Source organism: Mesoplodon densirostris, chromosome X (assembly GCF_025265405.1).
Source record: "Mesoplodon densirostris isolate mMesDen1 chromosome X, mMesDen1 primary haplotype, whole genome shotgun sequence".
NCBI lineage: Eukaryota > Metazoa > Chordata > Mammalia > Artiodactyla > Ziphiidae > Mesoplodon > Mesoplodon densirostris.
This window is the reverse complement of record NC_082681.1, coordinates 77,411,486-77,431,140: the sequence shown is the minus strand read 5'-3', so window position 1 is coordinate 77,431,140 and position 19,655 is coordinate 77,411,486. Positions and strand designations below refer to the sequence as shown.

The 19,655-nt window shown below is 41.0% G+C and overlaps 2 protein-coding genes across 2 annotated transcripts in view; one reads left to right on the top strand and one right to left on the bottom strand.

The window, feature by feature from the left end:
* The window catches only part of PIN4 (peptidylprolyl cis/trans isomerase, NIMA-interacting 4), a 98,159-nt gene that overhangs the window by 15,953 nt on the left and 62,551 nt on the right, over positions 1-19,655 (top strand). The window lies entirely within an intron of this gene.
* The window catches only part of ERCC6L (ERCC excision repair 6 like, spindle assembly checkpoint helicase), a 61,692-nt gene that overhangs the window by 4,634 nt on the left and 37,403 nt on the right, over positions 1-19,655 (bottom strand). The window lies entirely within an intron of this gene.

The window sequence follows — 19,655 nt, the reverse complement described above, 5'->3', positions numbered from 1 at the left end:
AACCCAGGGCTTGCCCTCAAGCACTAGTCTAGACCCATATTCCAAATACCTTCTGGACATCTCCACTTGAAAGTTTCACATGCACCTCCAATTCAATTAATCCCAAATTAAACTTATTATTTCCCCTCTTAAAACGTGCGTCTCGGGACTTCCCTGGTGGTCCAGTGGCTAAGACTCTGCGCTCCCAATGCAGGGGGTCCGGGTTCAATCCCTGGTTGGGGAACTAGATCCCACATGCATGCCACAACTAAGAGTCCGCATGCTGCAACCAAGAAGCCCGCATGCCACAACTAAGATCCCGTGTGCCACAACTGGGACCTGGTGCAGCATGCATGAATGCATAAATAAATAAACGTGCTTCCCCATTTGTGTGGTAATAAATGACACTACCATCCACTTAGCCATAAAAGCTAGAAATCGAAAGATCATCCTTGATCTCCAAACGAAATGAGTCATTCTTGACTTCTCCCTCTTTTTAACCACCTCAGCCCTTAGCCAAGAGTCCCTCAAGCCCTACTAACTTTATTTTCCAAATATAACCTGTGTCAAAACAGAAATATAGATCAATGGAACAGGATAGAAAGCCCAGAGATAAACCCACACACATACGGTCACCTTATCTTTGATAAAGTAGGCAAGAATATACAATGGAGAAAAGACAGCCTCTTCAATAAATGGTGCTGGGAAAACTGGACAACTACATGTAAAAGAATGAAATTAGAACACTCCCTAACACCGTACACAAAAATAAACTCAAAATGGATTAAAGACCTAAATGTAAGGCCAGACACTATAAAACTCTTAGAGGAAAACATAGGCAGAACACTCCGTGACATAAATCACAGCAAGATCCCTTTTGACCCACCTTCTAGAAAAACGGAAATAAAAACAAAAATAAATGGGACCTAATGAAACTTAAAAGCTTTTCCACAGCAAAGGAAACCATAAACAAGACGAAAAGACAACCCTCAGAAAGGGACAAAATATTTGCAAATGAAGCAACTGACAAAGGATTAATCTCCAAAATATACAAGCAGCTCATGCAGCTCAATATCAAAAAAACAGGGCTTCCCTGGTGGCGCAGTGGTTGAGAGTCCGCCTGCCGATGCAGGGGACATGGGTTCGTGCCCCGGTCTGGGAGGACCCACGTGCCGTGGAGAGGCTAGGTCCGTGAGCCATGGCCGCTGGGCCTGTGCGTCCAGAGCCTGTGGTCCGCAACGGGAGAGGCCACAACAGTGAGAGGCCCACGTACCGTAAAAAAAAAAAAAAAAAAAAACAAGCAACCCAATCCAAAACTGGGCAGAAGACCTAAATAGACATTTCTCCAAAGAAGATATACAGATTGCCAACAAACACATGAAAGGTAGCTCAACATCACTAATCATTAGAGAAATGCAAATCAAAACTACAGTGATGGGGCTTCCCTGGTGGCACAGTGGTTGAGAGTCCGCCTGCCGATGCAGGGGACACGGGTTCGTGCCCCGGTCCGGGAAGATCCCACATGCCACAGAGCAGCTGGGCCCGTGAGCCATGGCCGCTGAGACTGTGCGTCTGGAGCCTGTGCTCCGCAACGGGAGAGACCACAACAGTGAGAGGGCCGCGAACTGCAAAAAAATAAAAAATAAAAAACCTACAGTGAGGTATTACCTCACACCAGTCAGAATGGCCATCATCTAAAAATCTACAAACAATAAATGCTGGAGAGGGTGTGGAGAAAAGGGAACACTCTTGCACTGTTGGTGGGAATGTAGATTGATACAGCCACTATGGAGAACAGTATGGAGGTTCCTTAAAAAACTACAAATAGAACTACCATATGACCCCAGCAATCCCACTACTGGGCACATACCCTGAGAAAACCATAATTCAAAAAGAGTCATGTACCACAATGTTCATTGCAGCTCTATTTACAATAGCCAGGACATGAAAGCAACCTAAGTGTCCATCGACAGATGAATGGATAAAGAAGATGTGGCAGAGCTTCCCTGGTGATGCAGTGGTTGAGAGTCCGCCTGCCGATGCAGGGGACACAGGTTCATGCCCCGGTCTGGGAAGATCCCACATGCCACAGAGCGGCTAGGCCCATGAGCCATGGCCGCTGAGCCTGCGCGTCCAGAGCCTATGCTCTGCAATGGGAGAGGCCACAACAGTGAGAGGCCCATGTACCGCAAAAAAAAAAAAAAAAAAGATGTGGCCCATATATACAATGGAATATTACTCAGCCATAAAAAGAAATGAAATTGAGTTATTTGTAGCAAGGTGGATGGACCTAGAGACTGTCATAGAGAGTGAAGTAAGTCATAGAAAAATAAATACCGTATGCTAACACATATATATGGAATCTAAAAAAGAAAAAAAATGGTTCTGAAGGACCTAGGGGCAAGACAGGAATAAAGACGCAGATATAGAGAAGGGACTTGAGGACACGGGGAGGGGGAAGGGTAAGCTGGGACGAAGTGAGAGAGTGGCATGGACATATATATACTACCAAATGTAAAATAGATAGTTAATGGGAAGCAGCCGCATCGCAAAGGGAGATCAGCTCAGTGCTTTGTGTCCACCTAGAGGGGTGGGATAGGGAGGGTGGGAGGGAGATGCAAGAGGGAGGAGATATGGGGATGTATGTATATGTATAGCTGATTCACTTTGCTATACAGCAGAAACTAACACACCAGTGTAAAGCAATTATACTCCAATAAAGATGTTAAAAAACAAACAAAGAAAAACAAATATAACCTGTGTCTTTCTCTCCCATCACTACTAATACTGTGGTCCAAGTCACCATCATCTCTGGATTGGATAACTGCAACTTCCTACTCACTGGTCTCCCTACATCCACTCTTGGCCCCTCCAATACATTCTCTACATAGCAGCCAGTGATATTGTCTTAAAACATAGAAGAAATCGTCACTCTTCTGCTTAAAATTCTTCAGTGGTTTACAGTTGATAAGATTTTGAGAGGATGCCATAACAATTCACTGAGGACAGGATAGTCTTTTCAACTAAATATCCATGTGCAAAAGAATGAAAGTGGTCCCCGACCTCACACCATACACAAAAATTAATTCAAAATGAATCAAAGACCTAAATATAAGCGCTAAAACTATAAAACTCTTAGAAGAAAATATAAGTATAAATCTCCATGACCTTGGATTTGGCAATGGTTTCTTAGATACGATGCCAAACACACAAGCAACCAAAGGGAAAAATAAATTGGGCTTCATAAAAGCTAAAAACTTGGGGACTTCCCTGGTGGTCCAGTGCATAGGACTCCATGCTCCCAATGCAGGGGACCCGGGTTGATCCCTGGTCAGGGAACTAGATCCCACATGATGCCACAACTGAAGAGCCTGCATGCCACAACTAAGACCTGGTACAGCCAAATAAATAAATAAAATAGTTTTTAGAAAACAGCTAAAACCTTTTGTGCTTCAAAGGATACCATGAAGAAAGTGAAAAGACAACCCAAGGAATGAGAGAAAATACTTGCAAATCTTGTACCTGGATAAAGGATTTGTACCTTAAAAAGAACTCTAAGAACTCAATAATTAAAAGACAAATAGGGACTTCCCTGGTGGTCCAGTGGTCAGGACTCAGCACTTTCAGTGCTGTGGCCCCGTGTTTGATCCCTGGTCAGGGAACTAGGATCCCACAAGCCGCGCAGCATGGCCAAAAAACAAACAAACAAAAAAAAGACAAATAACCCAATTAAGGTGGTCAAAGGATCTGACTAGACATTTCTCCAAAGAAGAAATACAAATAGCCAATAACCATATGAAAAGATGCCCAACATCATTAGTCATCAGGGGAAACGCAAACCAAAACCACAATGATACCACTTCATGCCCATTAGGATGGCTAGAATCAAAAAGAGAGAAAATACCAAGTGTTGGCAGCAATATGGAAAATTGGAACTCTATAACACTGTTAGTAGGAATGTAAAATGGTGCAGCTGCTTTGGAAATTAGTCTGTCAGTTCCTCAAAAAGTTACACATAGAGTTACCATGGAATTTAGGAATTCTACTCCCAGGTACATACTCAAGAGAAATGAAAACATTTGATCACAGAAAATCTTGTCCATGAATGTTCATAGCAGTATTGTATTATTCACAAAGCCAAAAGGGGAAATAACACAAATGTCCATCAACTGATGAATAGATAAAAATGTGGTATATCCACACAACGGAATATTATGCAGCCATAAAAAGTAATGAAATACTGATTCATGCTACAGCATGAATGAGTCGTGGAAACGTTTTGCTGCATGAAATAATAAGGCAGTCACTCACAGATGCAGAGAACAAACTAGTGGTTACCAGTGGGGAGAGGGAAGGGGGAGGGACAATAGGGGTAGGGGATTAAGAGGTACAGACTATTAGGTATAAAATAAGCTAAAATGATATATTGTACAACACAGGGAATATAGCCAATATTTTATAATAACTATAAATGGAGTATAACCTTTGAAAATTGTGAATCACTATATCTTACATCTGTAATTTACATAATACTGTGTATCAACTATACATCCAAAAAAAAAGCCAGTCACAAAAGGCCACACATTTTATGATTCCATTTATATGAAATGTCCAAAACAGGCAAATTCACAGAAAAAGTAGATTAGTGGTTGCCAGGGGCTGGGGGGCTGGGGGATTCATGGACTTGGGGGTGGTACGTATGATGGCTAAAGGGTAAGGAATTTCTTTCGGGGTGATGAAAATGTTCTAAAACTAATTGTGGTGATGGCTGCACAACTCTGTGAATATACTAAAAATTATTAAATTGTACATTTTAAATCAGTGAAATGTATGGTATGAGAATGATACCTCAACAAAGCTGTTAACAACAACAAAAAAATCTTGGGACCTCCCTGGTGGCGCAGTGGTTAAGAATCCGCCTGCCAATGCAAGGGAAGTGGGTTCGATCTCTGGTCTGGGAAGATCCCACATACCACAGAGCAACTGACCCCGTGTGCCACAACTACTGAGCCTGTGCTCTACAACCTGCGAGCCACAAATACTGAGCCGACGCACCGCAACTGCTGAAGCCTGTGTGCTCTAGGGCCTGTGCTCCGCGACAAGAGAAGCCACCGCTATGAGAAGCCTGAGCACCACAACGAAAAGTAGCCACTGCTCGCCACAACTAGAGAAAGCCCATGCACTGCAAGACCCAAAACAGCCAAAAAAAAAAAAAAAATCTTCAGTGGCTTCCTATGGCCTACAGAATGAAGTTTAAGCTCCTTAGCTTGGCAATCCAAGCCCTGACTGATACAGCCAGGAACTGCTTTCCTCTCTGCCTTAACTCCTGCACGTCCTGCCTCAAACATTTTATTTTAACCCCTTATGCCCATCATACTGTGTTATGTGCTCTAATGCTTAAGGTCACCCCACCTTCCTTTTCTGGAGTACACTCCTCTCCTTTCACCAAGCTTACCTCAATGAACTCATTCTATCTATCTATCTATCTATCTATCTATTTACTTATGGCTGCATTGGGTCTTTTTCTTTTTTTACATCTTTATTAGAGTATAATTGCTTTACAATGGTGTGCTAGTTTCTGTTCCATAACAAAGTGAATCAGTCACACACACACATATGTTCCCATATCCCTTCCCACTCGCGTCTCCCTCCCTCCCAGGTTCCCTATCCCACCCCTCTAAGTGGTCACAAAGCACCAAGCTGATCTCCCCCGCTTGCTATGCAGCTGCTTCCCACTAGCTATCTATTTTACGTTTGGTAGTGTATATATGTCCATGCCTCTCTCTCACTTTGTCTCAGCTTACCCTTCCCCCTCCCCATATCCTGAATTTCATTCTCTAGTAGGTCTGTGTTTTTATTCCTGTCTTACACCTAGGTTCTTCATGACATTTTTTTTTCTTAGATTCCATATATATGTGTTACCATACGGTATTTGTCTTTCTCTTTCTGACTTACTTCACTCTGTATGACAGACTCTAGGTCCATCCACCTCACTACAAATAACTCAATTTCGTTTCTTTTTATGGCTGAGTAATATTCTATTGTATATATGTGCCACATCTTCTTTATCCATTCATCCAATGACGGACACTTAGGTTGTTTCCATCTCCTGACTATTTTAAATAGAGCTGCAATGAACATTTTGGTACATGACTCTTTTTGAATTATGGTTTTCTCAGGGTATATGCCCAGTAGTGGGATTGGTGGGTCATATGGTAGTTCTATTTGTAGTTTTTTAAGGAACCTCCATACTGTTCTCCATAGTGGCTGTACCAATTCACATTCCTAGCAGCAGTGCAAGAGTGTTCCCTTTTCTCCACACCCTCTCCAGCATTTATTGTTTCTAGATTTTTTTTTTTTTTTGCGGTATGCGGGCCTCTCACTGTTGTGGCCCTCCCGTTGCGGAGCACAGGCTCCAGACATGCAGGCCCAGCGGCCACGGCCCCCGGACCCAGCCGCTCCGCGGCATGTGGGATCCTCCCGGACCAGGGCACGAACTCGCGTCCCCTGCATCAGCAGGCGGACTCTCAACCACTGTGCCACCAGGGAAGCCCTGTTTCTAGATTTTTTGATGAGGGCTATTCTGACCAGTGTGAGATGATATCTCATTGTAGTTTTGATTTGCATTTCTCTAATGATTAATGATGTTGAGCATACTTTCATGTGTTTGTTGGCAGTCTGTATATCTTCTTTGGAAAAATGTCTACTTAAGTCTTCTGCCCATTTTTGGATTGGGTTGTTTGTTTCCTTTAATTGAGCTGAATGAGCTGCTTGTAAATTTTGGAGATTAATCCTTTGTCAGTTGCTTCATTTGCAAATATTTTCTCCTATTCTGAGGGTTGTCTTTTGGTCTTGTTTATGGTTTCCTTTGCTGTGAAAAGCTTTGAACTTTAATTAGATCCCATTCATTTTTCTTTTTATTTCCATTTCTCTAGGAGGTGGATCAAAAAGGATCTTGCTGTAATTTATGTCACAGAGTGTTCTGCTATGTTTTCCTCTAAGAATTTGACAGTTTCTGGCCTTACATTTAGGTCTTTAATCCATTTTGAGCTTATTTTTGTGTATGGTGTTAGGGAGTGTTCTAATCTCATACTTTTACATGTACATGTCCAGTTTTCTCAGCACTACTTATTACAGAGGCTGACCTTTCTCCCCTGTATATTCCTGCCTCCTTTATCAAACATAAAGTGACCATATGTGCGTGGGTTTATCTCTGGGCTTTCTATCCTGTTCTATTGATCTATCTTTCTGTTTTTGTGCCAGTACCATACTGTCTTCATTACTGTAGCTTTGTAGTATAGTCTGAAGACAGGGAGCCTGATTCCTCCAGCTCCGTTTTTCGTTCTTAAGGTTGCTTTGTCTATTCGGGGTCTTTTGTGTTTCCATAAAAATTGTGAAATTTTTTGTTCTAGTTCTGTGAAAAATGCCAGTGGTAGTTGGATAGGGATTGCATTGAATCTGTAGATTGCTTTGGGTAGTAGAGTCATTTTCACAATGTTGATTCTTCCAATCCAAGAACATGGTATATCTCTCCATCTATTTGTATCATCTTTAATTTCTTTCATCAATGTCTTATAATTTTCTGCATACAGATCTTTTGTCTCCTTAGGTAGGTTTATTCCTAGATATTTTATTCTTTCTGTTGCAGTGGTAAATGGGAGTGTTTACCTGAATTCACTTTCAGATTTTTCATCATTAGTGTATAGAAATGCCAGAGATTTATGTGCATTAATTTTGCATCCTGCTACTTTACCAAATTCATTGATTAGCTCTAGTAGTTTTCTGGTGGCATCTTTAGGATTCTCTATGTATAGTATTACGTCATCTGCAAACAGTGACAGTTTTACTTCTTCCTTTCCCATTTGGATTCCTTTTATTTCCTTTTGTTCTCTGCTTGCTGTGGCTAAAACTTCCAAAACTATGTTGAATAAGTGTGGTGAGAGTGGGCAACCTTGTCTTGTTCCTGATCTTAGTGGAAATGCTTTCAGTTTTTCACCATTGAGGACAATGTTGGCTGTGGGTTTGTCATATATGGCCTTTATTATGTTGAGGAAAGTTCCCTCTGTGCATACATTCTGCAGGATTTTTATCATAAATGGGTGTTGAATTTTGTCGAAAGCTTTCTCTGCATCTACTGAGAGGACCATATGGTTTTTCTCCTTCAGTTTGTTAATATGGTGTATCACATTGATTGATTTGCATATATTGAATCCTTGCATTCCTAGAATAAACCCCACTTGATCATGGTGTATGGTCCTCTTAATGTGCTGTTGGATTGTGTTTGCTAGTATTTTGTTGAGGATTTTTACATCTATGTTCATCAGTGATATTGGCCTGTAGTTTTCATTATTTGTGACATCCTTGTCTGGTTTTGGTATCACAGTGATGGTGGCCTCATAGAATGAGTTAGGGAGTGTTCCTCCCTCTATATTTTGGAAGAGTTTGAGAAGGATAGGTGTTAGCTCTTCTCTAAATGTATGATAGAATTCACCTGTGAAGCCATCTGGTCCTGGGCTTTTGTTTGTTTGAAGGTTTTTAATCACAGTTTCAATTTCAGTGCTTGTGATTGATCTGTTCATATTTTCTATTTCTTCCTGATTCAGTCTTGGCAGGTTGTGCATTTTAAAGAATATGTCCATTTCTTCCAGGTTGTCCATTTCATTGGCATAGAGTTGCTTGTAGTAATCTCTCATGATCTTTTGTATTTCTGCAGTGTCAGTTGTTACTTCTCCTTTTTCATTTCTAATTCTATTCATGTGGGTCTTCTCCCCCTTTTTTTTTTTTTTTTTACTTTTTCGGTACGCGGGCCTCTCACTGTTGTGGCCTCTCCCGTTGTGGAGCACAGGCTCCGGACGCGCAGGCTCAGCAGCCATGGCTCACGGACCTAGCCGCTCCACGGCACGTGGGATCCTCCCGGACCGGGGCACGAACCCGTGTCCCCTGCATCAGCAGGCGGACCCTCAACCACTGCGCCACCAGGGAAGCCCTCCCTTTTTTTCTTGATCAGCCTGGCTAATGGTTTATCAATTTTGTTTATCTTCTCAAAGAACCAGGTTTTAGTTTTATTGATCTTTGCTATTGTTACCTTCATTTCTTTATCATTTATTTCTGATCTGATCTTTATGATTTCTTTCCTTCTGCTAACTTTGGGGGTTTTTTGTTCTTCTTTCTCTAATTGCATTAGGTGCAAGGTTAGGTTGTTTATTCGAGATGTTTCCTGTTTCTTAAGGTAGGATTGTATTGCTATAAACTTCCCTCTTAGACTGCTTTTGCTGCATCCCATAGGTTTTGGGTCGTCGTGTCTCCACTGTCATTTGTTTCTAGGTATTTTTTTATTTCCTCTTTGATTTATTCAGTGATCACTTCGTTATTAAGTGGTATATTGTTTAGCCTCCATGTGTTTGTATTTTTTACAGATGTTTTCCTGTAATTGATATCTAGTCTCATAGCGTTGTGGTCGGAAAAGATACTTCATACAATTTCAATTTTCTTAAATTTACGAAGGCTTGATTTGTGACCCAAGATATGATCTATCCTGGAGAATGTTTCATGAGCACTTGAGAAAAAACTGTATTCTGTTGCTTTTGGATGGAATGTCCTATAAATATCAGTTAAGTCCATCTTGTTTAATGTATCATTTAAAGCTTGTGTTTCCTTATTTATTTTCATTTAGGATGATCTGTCCATTGGTGAAAGTGGGGTGTTAAATTCCCTTACTATGAATGTGTTACTGTCGATTTCCCATTTTATGGCTGTTAGTATTTGCCTTATGTACTGAGGTGCTCGTATGTTGGTGCATAAATATTTACAACTGTTTTATCTTCTTGGATTGACCACTTGATTATTATGTAGTGTCCTTCTTTGTCTCTTCTAATACACTTTATTTTAAAATCTATTTTGTCTGACATGAGAATTGTTACTCCAGCTTTCTTTTGGTATCCATTTGCATGGAACATCTTTTTCCATCCCCTCACATTCAGTCTGTGTGTGTCTCTAGGTCTGAAGTTGGTCTCTTGTAGACAGCATATATATGGGTCTTGTTTTTGTATCCATTCAGCCAGTCTGTGTCTTTTGGTGGGAGCATCTAATCCATTTACATTTAAGGTAATTATCGATATGTATGTACCTATTCCCATTTTCTTAATTCTTTTGGGTTTCTTATTGTAGGTCTTTTCCTTCTCTTGTGTTTCTCGCCTAGAGAAGTTCCTTTAGCATTTCTTGTAAAGCTGGTTTGGTGCTGCTGAACTCTCTCAGCTTTTGCTTCTCTGCAAAGGTTTTAATTTCTCCATCAAATCTGAATGAGATCCTTGCTGGGTAGAGTAATCTTGGTTGTAGGTTTTTCTCCTTCATCACTTTAAATATGTCCTGCCAGTCCCTTCTGGCTTGCAGTTTCTGCTGAAAGATCAGGTGTTAACCTTATGGGGATTCCCTTGTGCGTTATTTGTTGTTTTTCCCTTGCTGCTTTTAATATGTTTTCTTTGTATTTAATTTCTGACAGTTTGAATAATATGTGTCTTGTTGTATTTCTCCTTGGATTTATCCTGTATGGGAATCTCTGTGCTTTCTGGACTTGATTAACTATTTCCTTTTCCATATTAGGGAAGTTGTCATCTATAATCTCTTCAAATATTTTCTCAGTCCCTTTCTTTTCCTCTTCTTCTTCTGGAACACCTGTAATTAGAATGTTGGTGCGTTTAATTTTGTCCCACAGGTCTCTCAGACTGTCCTCAGTTCTTTTCATTCTTTTTTCTTTATTCTGCTCTGCAGTAGTTGTTTCCACTATTTTATCTTCCAGGTCACTTATCCGTTCTTCTACCTCACTTATTCTGCTATTGATCGCTTGTAGAGTATTTTTAATTTCATTTATTGTGTTGTTCATCGTTGCTTGTTTCCTCTTTAGTTCTTCTAGGTTCTTGTTAAATGTTTCTTGTATTTTCTCTATTCTACTTCCAAGATTTTGAATCATCTTTACTATCATTATTCTGAATTCTTTTTCAGGTAGACTGCCTATTTCCTCTTCATTTGTTAGGTCTGGGGGGTTTTTATCTGGCTCCTTCATCTGCTGAGTGATTTTCTGTTTTCGCATTTTGCTTACCTTACTGTGTTTGGGGTCTACTTTTTGCAGGCTGCAGGTTCGTAGTTCCCGTTGTTTTTGGTGTCTGTCCCCAGTGGCTAAAGTTGGTTCAGTGGTTTCTGTAGGCTTCCTGGTGGAGGGGACTAGTGCCTGTGTTCTGGTGGATGAGGCTGGATCTTGTCTTTCTGGTGGGAAGGTCCACGTCTGGTGGTGTGTTCTGGGGTGTCTATGGACTTACCATGATTTTAGGCAGCCTCTCTGCTAATGGGTGGAATTGTGTTCCTGTCTTGCAAGTTGTTTGGCATAGGGTGTCCAGCACTGGAGATTGCTGGTCGTTGAGTGAAGCTGGGTGTTGGTGTTGAGATGGAGATCTCTGGGAGATTTTCGCCATTTGATATTACGTGGAACTGTGAGGTCTCTTGTGGGCCAGTGTCCTGAAGTTGGCAATCCCACCTCAGAGGCACAGTACTGACTCCTGGCTGCAGCACCAAGAGCCTTTCATCCACACAGCTCAGAATAAAAGGGAGAAAAAGTAGGAAGAAGGAAAGAAAGAGGATAAAAGAAAAGAAAATAAAGTAAGAAAAAATAAAATAAAGTTATTAAAGTAAAAAATATTTATGAAGGGGCTTCCCTGGTGGCGCAGTAGTTGAGAGTCCGCCTGCTGATGCACGCAGGTCACCTTCCTCCCCACAGATACACCAAAAATACATCTACACGTGGAACAACTCCTACAGAACACCTACTGAACGCTGGCAGAAGACCTCATACCTCCCAAAAGGCAAGAAACTCCCCACGTACCTGGGTAAGGCAAAAGAAAAAAGAATAAACAGAGACAAAAGGATAGGGACGGGACCTGCACCAGTGGGAGGGAGCCATGAAGGAGGAAAGGTTTCCACACACTAGGAAGCCCCTTCACGGGCAGAGACTGGGGAGGCAGACGGGGAAAGCTTCGGAGCCGCGGAGGAGAGCACAGCATCAGGGGTGCGGAGAGCAAAGCGGAGAGATTCCTGGACAGAGGATCGGTGCCGACCGGCACTCACCAGCCCAAGAGGCTTGTCTGCACACCCGCCGGGGTGGGCAGAGCTAGGAGCTGAGGCTCGAGCTTCCAGCTTTGGTCGGAGCACAGGGAGAGGACTGGGGTTGGTGGCGTGAACACAGCCTGCAGGGGGTTAGTGCACCATGGCTAGCCGGGAGGGAGTCTGGGGAAAACTCTGGAGCTGCCGAAGAGGCAAGAGACATTTTCTTCCCTCTTTCTTTCCTGGTGTGCGAGGAGAGGGGATTAAGAGCGCTGCTTAAAGGAGCTCCAGAGACGAGCGTGAGCCACGTCTAAAAGTGCGGACCCCAGAGACGGGCATAAGACGCTAAGGCTGCTGCTGCCGCCACCAAGAAGCCTGTGTGCGAGCACAGGTCACTATCCACACCCCCTTCCAGGAAGCCTGTGCAGCCGCCACAGCCAGGGTCCCGGGATACAGGGACAACTTCCCCGGGAAAATGCACGATGCACCTCAGGCTGCTGCAACGTCACACCGGCCTCTGCCACTGCAGGCTCGCCCCGCACTCCGTACCACTCCCTCCCCCCGGCCGGAGTGAGCCAGAGTCTCCGAAGCAGCGGCTCCTTTAACCCCGTCCTGTCTTAGAAAAAAACAGACGCCCTCAGGTGACCTACACACAGAGGCGGAGCCTAATCCAAAGCTGAGCCCAGGGAGTCGTGAGAACAAAGAAGAGAAAGGGAAATCTCTCCCAGCAGCCTCAGAAGCAGAGGATTAAAGCTCCACAATCAACCTGATGAACGCTGCATCTGTGGAATACCTGAATAGACAACGAATCAGCCCAAATTGAGTAGGTGGACTTTGAGAGCAAGATTTATGATTTTTTCTCCTTTTCCTCTTTTTGTGAGTGTGTATGTGTATGGTTCCATGTGAGATTTTGTCTATATAGATTTGCTTCTACCATTTGCCCTAGGGTCCTATAAGTCCTTTTTTTCCCCTAATAATTATTTTTTTTAATAACTTTAAAATAAAGTAAGATAAAATAAAATATTTTACTTTGTCTTCTTTCTTTATTTCTTTCCTTCCTTCCCTACTTCCTTCCTCCCTCCCTCCCTCTTTCTTTCCTTTTTCTTTCTTTCTTTCTTTCTTTCCTTTCTTTCTTTCTACTTCTACGAATTCTTTCTTTCTACTTTTTCTCCCTTTTATTCTGAGCTGTGTGGATGCAAGGCTCTTGGTGCTGCAGCCAGGAGTCAGTGCTGTGCCTCTGAGGTGGAAGAGCCAACTTCAGGACACTGGTCCACAAGAGACATACCAGCTCCACATAATATCAAATGGTGAAAATCTCTCAGAGATCTCCATCGCAACACCAACACCCGGGTTCACTCAACTACCGGCAAGCTACAGTGCTGGACACCCTATGCCGAACAACTAGCAAGACAGGAACACAACCCCACTCATTAGCAGAGAGGCTGCCTAAAATCGTAATAAGGCCACAGACGCAACAAAACACACCACCAGACGTGGACCTGCACAGCAGAAAAACAAGAGCCAGCCTCATCCACCAGAACACAGGCACTAGCCCCCTCCACCAGGAAGCCTACATAACACACTGAACCAACCATACCACTGGGGACAGACACCAAAAACAACGGGAACTACGAACCTGCAGCCTGCAAAAAGGAGACCCCAAACACAGTAAGATAAGCAAAATGAGAAGACAGAAAAACAAACAGCAGTTGAAGGAGCAAGATAAAAACCCCCCAGACCTAACAAATGAAGAAGAAATCGGCAGTCTACCTGAAAAAGAATTCAGAACAATGATAGTAAAGATGATCCAGTATCTTGGAAATAGGATAGACAAAATGCAAGAAACATTTAACAAGGACCTAGAAGAACTAAAGAGGAAACAAGCAATGATGAACAACACAATAAATGAAGTTAAAAATACTCTACATGGGATCAATAGCAGAATAACTGAGGTAGAAGAACGGATAAGTGACCTGGAAGATAAAATAGTGGAAACAACTACTGCAGAGCAGAATAAAGAAAAAAGAATGAAAAGAACTGAGGACAGTCTGAGAGACCTGTGGGACAAAATTAAACGCACCAACATTCTAATTACAGGTGTTCCAGAAGAAGAAGAGGAAAAGAAAGGGACTGAGAAAATATTTGAAGAGATTATAGATGACAACTTCCCTAATATGGGAAAGGAAATAGTTAATCAAGTCCAGAAAGCACAGAGAGTCCCATACAGGGTAAATCGAAGGAGAAACACACTAAGACACATATTAATCAAACTGTCAAAATTAAATACAAAGAAAACATATTAAAAGCAGCAAGGGAAAAACAACAAATAACTCACAAGGGAATCCCCATAAGGTTAACACCTGATCTTTCAGCAGAAACTCTGCAAGCCAGAAGAGACTGGCAGGATGTATTTAAAGTGATGAAGGAGAAAAACCTGCAACCAAGATTACTCTACCCAGCAAAGATCTCATTTAGATTTGATGGAGAAATTAAAACCCTTACAGAGAAGCAAAAGCTGAGAGAGTTCAGCACCACCAAACCAGCTTTACAAGAAATGCTAAAGGAACTTCTCTAGGCAAGAAACACAAGAGAAGGAAAAGACCTACAATAAGAAACCCAAAAGAATTAAGAAAATGGGAATAGGTACATACATATCGATAATTACCTTAAATGTAAATGGACTGAATGCTCCCAGCAAAAGACACAGAGTGGCTGAATGGATACAAAAACAAGACCCATATATATGCTGTCTACAAGAGACCCACGTCAGACCTAGAGATACATACAGACTGAAAGTAAGGGGATGGAAAAAGATATTCCATGCGGATGGAAACCAAAAGAAAGCTGGAGTAGCAATTCTCATATCACACAAAATAGACTTTAAAATAAAGACCATTAGAAGAGACAAAGAAGGACACTACATAATGATCAAGGGGTCGATCCAAGAAAAAGATAAAACAATTGTAAAGATTTATGCACCCAACATAGGAGCACCTCAATACATAGGGCAAATACTAACAGCCATAAAAGGGGAAATCGACAATAACACAGTCATAGTAGGGGAGTTTAACACCCCACTTTCACCAATGGACAGATCATCTAAAATGAAAATAAATAAGGAAACACAAGCTTTAAATGATACATTAAACAAGATGGACTTAACTGATATTTATAGGACATTCCATCCAAAAACAACAGAATACAGTTTTTTCTCAAGTGATCATGGAACATTCTCCAGGATAGATCATATCTTGGGTCACAAATCAAGCCTTCGTAAATTTAAGGAAATTGAAATTGTATCAAGTATCTTTTCCGACCACAATGCTATGAGACTAGATATCAATTACAGGAAAAGAGCTGTAAAAAATACAAACACATGGAGGCTAAACAATATACCACTTAATAACGAAGTGATCACTGAAGAAATCAAAGAGGAAATAAAAAAATACCTAGAAACAAATGACAATGGAGACACAACGACCCAAAACCTATGGGATGCAGCAAAAGCAGTCTAAGAGGGAAGTTTATAGCAATACAATCCTACCTTAAGAAACAGGAAACATCTCGAATAAACAACCTAAACTTGCACCTAAAGCAATTAGAGAAAGAAGAACAAAAAACCCCCAAAGTTAGCAGAAGGAAAGAAATCATAAAGATCAGATCAGAAATAAATGATAAAGAAATGAAGGTAACAATAGCAAAGATCAATAAAACTAAAACCTGGTTCTTTGAGAAGATAAACAAAATTGATAAACCATTAGCCAGACTCATCAAGAAAAAAACGGAGAAGACTCAAATGAATAGAGTTAGAAATGATAAAGGAGAAGTGACAACTGACACTGCAGAAATACAAAAGATCATGAGAGATTACTACAAGCAACTCTATGCCAATGAAATGGACAACCTGGAAGAAATGGACAAATTCTTAGAAATGCACAACCTGCCAACACTGAATCAGGAAGAAATAGAAAATATGAACAGACCAATCACAAGCACTGAAATTGAAACTGTGATAAAAAATCTTCCAACAAACAAAAGCCCAGCACCAGATGACTTCACAGGCGAACTCTATCAAACATTTAGAGAAGAGCTAACACCTATCCTTCTCAAACTCTTCCAAAATATAGCAGAGGGTGGAGCACTCCCAAACTCATTCTACGAGGCCACCATCACCTTGATACCAAAACCAGAAAAGGATGTCACAAAGAAAGAACACTACAGGGCAATAACACTGATGAACATAGATGCAAAAATCCTCAACAAAATACCAGCAAACAGAATCCAACAGCACACTAAAAACATCATACACCATGACCAAGTGGAGTTTATTCCAGGAATGCAAGGATTCTTCAATATACGCAAATCAATAAACGTGATATACCATATTAACAAATTGAAGGAGAAAAACCATATGATTATCTCAATAGATGCAGAGAAAGCTTTCGACAAAATTCAACACCCATTTATGATAAAAATCCTGCAGAGTGTACGCACAGAGGGAACTTTCCTCAACATAATAAAGGCCATATATGACAAACCCACAGCCAACATTGTCCTCAATGGTGAAAAACTGAAACCATTTCCACTAAGATCAGGAACAAGACAAGGTTGCCCACTCTCACCACTCTTATTCAACATAGTTTTGGAAGTTTTAGCCACAGCAATCTGAGAAGAAAAGGTAATAAAAGGAATCCAAATCGGAAAAGAAGAAGTAAAGCTGTCACTGTTTGCAGATGACATGATACTATACATAGAGAATCCTAAAGATGCTACCAGAAAACTACTAGAGCTAATCAATGAATTTGGTAAAGTAGCAGGATACAAAATTAATGCACAGAAATTTCTGGCATTCCTATACACTAATGATGAAAAATCTGAAAGTGAAATCAAGAAAACACTCCCATTTACCACTGCAACAAAAGGAATAAAATATCTAGGAATAAACCTAAGGAGACAAAACACCTGTATGCAGAAAACTATAAGACATTGATGAAAGAAATTAGAGATGATACAAATAGATGGAGAGATATACCATGTTCTTGGATTGGAAGAATCAACATTGTTGAAAATGACTCTACTACCCACAGCAATCTACGGATTCAATGCAATCCCTATCCAACTACCACTGGCATTTTTCACAGAACTAGAACAAAAAAATTTCACAATTTGTATGGAAACACAAAGGACCCCAAATAGCCAAAGCAATCTGAAGAACGAAAAACAGAGCTGGAGGAATCAGGCTCCCTGACTTCAGATTATACTACAAAGCTACAGTAATGAAGACAGTATGGTACTGGCACAAAAACAGAAAGATAGATCAATGGAACAGGATAGAAAGCGCAGAGATAAACCCATGCACATGTGGTCACCTTATCTTTGATAAAGGAGGCAGGAATGTACAGTGCAGAAAGGAAAGCCTCTTCAATAAGTTGTGCTGGGAAAACTGGACATGTACATGTAAAAGTATGAGATTAGATCACTCCCTAATACCATACACAAAAATAAGCTCAAAATGGATTAAAGACCTAAATGTAAGGCCAGAAACTGTCAAATTCTTAGAGGAAAACATAGGCAGAACACTTTATGACATAAATCACAGGAAGATCCTTTTTGACCCACTTCCTAGAGAAATGGAAATAAAAAGAAAAATGAACAAATGGGACCTAATAAAACATCAAAGCTTCTGCACAGCAAAGGAAACCATAAACAAGACCAAAAGACAACCCTCAGAATAGGAGAAAATATTTGCAAATGAAGCAACTGACAAAGGATTAATCTCCAAAAGTTATAAGCAGCTCATGCAGCTCAATAACAAAAAAACAAACAACCCAATCAAAAAATGGGCAGAAGACCTAAATAGACATTTCTCCAAAGATACACAGACTGCCAACAAACACATGAAAGAATGCTCAACATCATTAATCATTAGAGAAATGCAAATCAAAACTACAATGAGATATCATCTCACACCAGTCAGAATGGCCCTCATCAAAAAATCTAGAAACAATAAATGCTGGAGAGGGTGTGGAGAAAAGGGAACACTCTTGCACTGCTGGTGGGAATGTGAATTAGTCCAGCCACTATGGAGAACAGTATGGAGGTTCCTTAAAAAACTACAAATAGAACTACTTATGGAGGTTCCTTAAAAAACTAAAAATAGAACTACCATATAACCCAGCAATCCCACTACTAGGCATATACCCTGAGAGAACCATAATTCAAAAAGAGACATGTACCAAAATGTTCACTGCAGCTCTATTCACAATAGCCCAGAGCTGGAAACAACCTAAATGTCCATCATCGGATGAATGGATAAAGAAGATTTGGCACATATATACAATGGAATATTACTCAGCCATAAAAAGAAACGAAACTGAGCTATTTGTAATGAGGTGGATAGACCTAGAGTCTGTCATACAGAGTGAAGTAAGTCAGAAAGAGAAAGACAAATACCGTATGCTAACACATATATATGGATTTAAAAAAAAATGTCATGAAGAACCTAGGGGTAAAACGGGAATAAAGACACAGACCTACTTGAGAATGGACTTGAGGATATGGGGAGGGGGAAGTATAAGCTGTGACAAAGCGAAAGAGAGGCATGGACATGTATACACTACCAAACGTGAGGTAGATAAATAGTGGGAAGCAGCCGCAGAGCACGGGGAGATCAGCTCGGTGCTTTGTGACCGCCTGGAGGGGTGGGATGGGGAGGGTGGGAGGGAGGGAGGTGCATGAGGGAAGGGATGTGGGAACGGATGTATATGTATGACTGATTCACTTTGTTATAAAGCAGAAACTAATAAAAAAAATTTAAAAAAAAAGAACTACCATATGACCCACCAATCCCACTACTGGGCATATACCCTGAGAAAACCATAATTCAAAAAGAGTCATGTACCAAAATGTTCATTGCAGCTCTATTTACAATAGCCCAGAGATGGAAACAACCTAAGTGTCCATCATCGTATGAATGGATAAAGTAGATGTGGCACATATATACAATGGAATATTACTCAGCCATAAAAAGAAATGAAATTGAGCTATTTGTAATGAGGTGGATAGACCTAGAGTCTGTCATACAGAGTGAAGGAAGTCAGAAAGAGAAAGACACATACCGTATGCTAACACATATATGTGGAATTTAAGAAAAAAAATGTCATGAAGAACCTAGGGGTAAGACAGGAATAATGACTCAGTCCTACTAGAGAATGGACTTCAGGATATGGGGAGCAGGAAGCGTAAGCTGTGACAAAGCGAGAGAGAGGCATGGACATATATATACTACCAAACGTAAGGTAGATAGCTAGTGGGAAGCAGCTGCATAGCAAGGGGATATCAGCTCGGTGCTTTGTGACCACCTAAGGGCTGGGATAGGGAGGGTGGGAGGGAGGGAAACACAAGAGGGAAGAGATATGGGAACATATGTATATGTATAACTGATTCACTTTGTTATACCGCAGCAACTAACACACCATTGTAAAGCAATTATACTCCAATAAAGATGTAAAAAAAAAAAGAAAAAAACACAGATCGCTGGACCCCAACACCATATTTTCTGATTCTGTAGTGAGGCCCCATAATTT